Below are 6000 nucleotides of genomic sequence, written 5' to 3'. Positions count from 1 at the left end.
CACTCAATGAAACACAAAACGGAACAAGGCTAGAACTTAGCGCTCAACGAGATACATAACGGCACAAGGCTATTAGCTTGGCGCTGAACGAAACACAAAACGGCACAAGGCTATGAGCTTGGCGATCAACGAAGCACAAAACGATACAAGACTATTACCTTGGCGATCAACGAAACACAAAACGGCACAAGGCTATAAGCTTGGCGATCAACGAAACACAAAAAGGCACAAGGCCAGAACTTGGCGCTCAACGAGCCATATAACGGCACAAGACTGTGAACATGACGCTCAATGAGACCCATAATGACACAAGACTATGAGCTTTGCGCTCAACGAGCCACATAACGGCACTAGGCTATGAGGTTGACGCTCAACGAGACACATAACGGCACAAGACTATACGCTTGACGCTCAACGAGGCACATACCGGCACAAGGCTATGAGCTTAACGCTCAACGAGACCCATAACGGCACAATACTATGAGTATGACGCTCAACGAGACACATAACGGCACAAGGCTATGAGCTTGACGCTTAACTAGACCAATAACGACACAATGCTATGAACTTTGCACTCAATGAAACACAAAACGGAACAAGGCTAGAACTTAGCATTCAACGAGATACATAACGGAACAATGATATAAGCTTGGCGCTGAACGAAACACAAAACGGCACAAGGCTATGAGCTTGTCGATCAACGAAGCACAAAACGGCACAAGACTATTACCTTTGCGATCAACGAAACACAAAACGGCACAAGGCTATAAGCTTGGCGATCAACGAAACACAAAACGGCACAAGGCCAGAACTTTTCACTCAACGAGCCATGTAATAGCACAAGACAATGAACATAACGCTCAATGAGACACATAATGACACGAGAATATGAGCTTGGCGCTCAACGAACCACATTACGGCACAAGGCGATGAGGTTGACGCTCAACGAGACACATAACTGCACAAGAGTATGCGCTTGACGTTCAACGAGGCACACAACGGCACAAGAATATGTCCTTGACGCTCAACGAGGCACATAACGGCACAAACACAAGACTATGCGCTTGACGCTCAACGAGGCACAAAACGGCACAAGACTATGCGCTTGACGCTCAACGAGGCACATAACGGCACAAGGCAATGTTCTGACGCTCAACGAGACACACAACGGCACAAGACTATGTCCTTGACGCTCAACGAGGCTAATAATGGCACAAGACTATGAGCTTGGCGCTCAACGAGACACACAACGGCACAAGACTATGAGCTTGACGCTCAATGAGATACAGAATGGCACAAGACTATGTGCGTGACGCTCAACGAGACACATAACGGCACAAGATTATGAACTTGCCGCTCAACGAGACACAGAACGGCACAAGAGCATGAACTTGCCGCTCAACGAGACACAGAACGGCATAAGACTATGAACATGACTCTCAACGAGACACATAACGGCACAAGACTATGAACATGACCCTCAACGAGGCACATAACGGCACAATACTATGAACATGACTCTCGACGAGACACATAGCAGCACAAGGCTATAAAAATGACTCTCAACGAGACACATAGCTGCACAAGGCTATGAACATGACTCTCAACGAGACGCATAACGGCACAAGACTATGAACATGACTCTCAACGAGACACATAACGGCACAAGGCTATGAACATGACTCTCAACGAGACGCATAACGGCACAAGGCTACGAACATGACTCTCAACGAGACGCATAACGGCACAAGACTAGAACTTGGCGCTCAACGAGACAAAAAAGGGCACAAGGCTTTTAACTTGACGCTCAACGAGACACAAAACGGCACAATGCTAGAACTTGACGCTCAACGAGCCATGTAATAGCACAAGACAATGACCATAACGCTCAATGAGACACATAATGACACGAGAATATGAGCTTGGCGCTCAACGAACCACATTACGGCACAAGGCGATGAGGTTGACGCTCAACGAGACACATAACTGCACAAGACAATGCGCTTGACGTTCAACGAGGCACACAACGGCACAAGAATATGTCCTTGACGCTCAACGAGGCACATAACGGCACAAGACTATGCGCTTGACGCTCAACGAGGCACATAACGGCACAAGACTATGCGCTTGACGCTCAACGAGGCACAAAACGGCACAAGACTATGCGCTTGACGCTCAACGAGGCACATAACGGCACAAGGCAATGTTCTGACGCTCAACGAGACACACAACGGCACAAGACTATGTCCTTGACGCTCAACGAGGCTAATAATGGCACAAGACTATGAGCTTGGCGCTCAACGAGACACACAACGGCACAAGACTATGAGCTTGACGCTCAATGAGATACAGAATGGCACAAGACTATGTGCGTGACGCTCAACGAGACACATAACGGCACAAGATTATGAACTTGCCGCTCAACGAGACACAGAACGGCACAAGAGTATGAACTTGCCGCTCAACGAGACACAGAACGGCATAAGACTATGAACATGACTCTCAACGAGACACATAACGGCACAAGACTATGAACATGACCCTCAACGAGGCACATAACGGCACAATACTATGAACATGACTCTCGACGAGACACATAGCAGCACAAGGCTATTAAAATGACTCTCAACGAGACACATATCTGCACAAGGCTATGAACATGACTCTCAACGAGACGCATAACGGCACAAGACTATGAACATGACTCTCAACGAGACACATAGCAGCACAAGGCTATGAACATGACTCTCAACGAGACGCATAACGGCACAAGGCTACGAACATGACTCTCAACGAGACGCATAACGGCACAAGACTAGAACTTGGCGCTCAACGAGACAAAAAAGGGCACAAGGCTTTGAACTTGACGCTCAACGAGACACAAAACGGCACAATGCTAGAACTTGACGCTCAACGAGACACAAAACGGCACAAGACTTTGAACTTGACGCTCAACGAGACACAAAACGGCACAAGGCTTTGAACTTGACGCTCTATGAGACACAAAACGGCACAAGGCTTTGAACTTGACTCTCAACGAGACACAAAACGGCACAAGGTTTTGAACTTGACGCTCAACGAGACAAAAAAGGGCACAAGGCTTTGAACTTGACGCTCAACGAGACACAAAACGACACAAGGCTAGAACTTGACGCTCAACAAGACACGAAACGGCACAATGCTTTGAACTTGACGCTCAACGAGACACAAAACGGCACAAGGCTTTGAACTTGACGCTCAATGAGACACAAAACGGCACAAGGCTTTGAACTTGACGTTCAACGAGACACAAAACGGCACAAGGCTAGAACTTGGCACTCAACGAGACACAAAACGGCACAAAGCTTTGAACTTGACGCTCAACGGGACACAAAACGGCACACGGCTAGAACTTGACGCTCAACGAGACACAAGACGGCACAAGGCTTTGAACTTGACGCTCAACGAGACACAAAATGGCACAAGGCCATGAACTTGACGCTCAACGAGACACAAAACGGCAAAAGGCTTTGAACTTGACGCTCAACGAGACACAAAACGGCACAAGGCTTTGAACTTGACGCTCAACGAGACACAAAACGGCACAAGGCTAGAACTTGACGCTCAACGAGACACAAAACGGCACAAGGCTTTGAACTTGACGCTCAACGAGACACAAAACGGCAAAAGGCTTTGAACTTGACGCTCAACGAGACACAAAACGGCACAAGGCTTTGAACTTGACGCTCAACGAGACGCAAAACGGCACAAGGCTAGAACTTGGCGCTCAATGAGACACATAACGGCACAAGGCTAGAACTTGACGCTCAAGGAGACACAAAACGGCACAAGGCTAGAACTTGGCGCTCAACGAGACACATAACGGCACAAGGCTAGAAGTTGGCGCTCAACGAGACACATTACGGGACAAAAATAAGAGCGTGAAGCTCAAGTAAAAAATAATGGCACAAGACAGCCGATAACTTTGTATTATCTTATCTATAAGGTAAAACAAACCAAACACATCACAATGACAATTTAAATAACACAATTTAAACGTAAATGTTACAGTTTGTTTTAATGAAAACACTCTTTACTTTTGGGGAATATGACATCGTGAACATCTTTAAAGGATTATAACGTCTTTCTATGTATTTGCAAACGTGATACCATTAAATTGAACAGTTCAAACAAGAATGCAATTTATCCATCGGACATGAAGTACTTACAAGTGAATGCCTGCTTTGTCATAAACAGTGAAATCTATGTTTTCATTGAATGAATGGTGCTAAATAAAAGGAACAATGATTATAAGAGTAATATCTAGTCTTATACATTTCTGTTTTGAATTCTTTATGTAATGTTATTGCTAAAAGTTATTTAAGAGACTGAATCATTTCAGTTTGCACATTTTTTATGACTCAATATTCACGGGTTTACAAACCTGAACAGCATTAATGTACATAACATGTTTGATAAACGACTCAAGATTTACTTCATCGTCTTGGAATGAAAAGAATGTCGCAATGACTTCTTAAATAAACAAAAATCTTACCCAAAATAATTTAACCTTTCAATTGAAATAAATAGTTGATGTTTATCATATTTAAATGAAAACCTCTGGTGTAGCAGAACGAAGTAACTGAATGCCTGTTCCAGCAAGGATGCACAGCATGTGCATATTTTGTGCTTTTATATCTTAGATATGCATGTAAAGGCATTGATGCGCGTTAAAGAATATCTCTCTTGTGTGTAAGTAAGTCCCGGACTACTGTAGAAGGACATACCTGGTTCGTTTGGATATAGATCATAATGCGTAAAGGGACTAGACACCAGATGAAACAATCGCAACAACAACAAAAAAAAGAAAATTGTCAAAAATCTACTCAAAATTGACATCGTGTACAACGCATTGGATCTTACTTACTGATGTCTCACATGTATCTTTCGCAGTTTTTGTGTATGTTTTCAAATCGAAGTTTACTTGGTTTGTCTACCACGTAAATCCCAGTTTATTTAAAAATAGCGTCATTATCTGTACCTGTTCTTATCACGTGGCTATCACATGCTAAATATACACACCATAAGCTGGGAAACCATTATGCGCTACTTTTAAACGGGTAAACTCAACTTAGACAGCGACAAAATATTATTTTAATCATGTAAAAAGATATGGTGTCGACCTCGTACTTGTTCTTTTTGTTGTATTGACTATTCTAAGCTTGTTTTGTAGAAATACTGTATTTGCCGATGTCTAGCCCCTTGATGATAGTAATTTTCAAGGCGCAAACACGTTTTTGATGTAAAGTATATTTCAATAATAAAAAACAACAACATCTATCCTTACCTTTATGAGTGCTCCGAGAGCTCTTTAAAAGCAGCGTAACGGCCCCTTTACATCTTTTTCTATCGCGTTACGTCCCTAAGTACGAAAATTTACATTAGTTTGCTGCGCATACATTTTGATGCATGTATAAGATATCGGTGTTCCTTTGTAAGCTATGCAGATTTGCATACTATATGTGTGTATTTTTTGTATGTTTTCTGTCTGTGTTATTTTGTATGTTGTCTGTATGTGTATATTTGTATACTATATGTGTGTATTGTGTGTTTGTGTGTGTTGTTTTGTATGTTGTATGTGTGTGTTTTTTGTATGTTGTCTGTACATTTTGATGCATGTGTACGATTTCGGTGTTGTTTTGTATGTTGGCTGAGTGTTTTTTTGTATGTTGTCTGTTCATTTTGTGTGCAGATTTGTATGTTGTCTGTGTGTGTTTTTTATGTTGCTGTGTTATTTGTTTGTATCTAGTCTGTGTTTGTTGTTTTGTACGTTAGGTGTTTCTCGCTAAGTATATAATGTGCCTTTAAACAGGTTAATCGCTAGCAGTTTGGCGACAGGGCATGGCCCTGTATTCACCATTGTATTATTGTAATTTTTCATTATATTATGTATACTTTTTGTTAATATGCTTGAGAAATTTTCTGTTAATGATCATGCGTTCCGCCCAATACAGTTTCTTA

This window comes from Mya arenaria, chromosome 11 (assembly GCF_026914265.1).
Source record: "Mya arenaria isolate MELC-2E11 chromosome 11, ASM2691426v1".
Classification (NCBI taxonomy): Eukaryota; Metazoa; Mollusca; class Bivalvia; order Myida; family Myidae; genus Mya; species Mya arenaria.
The sequence above is the reverse complement of the archived record's forward strand: the minus strand, read 5'-3'. Positions refer to the sequence as shown.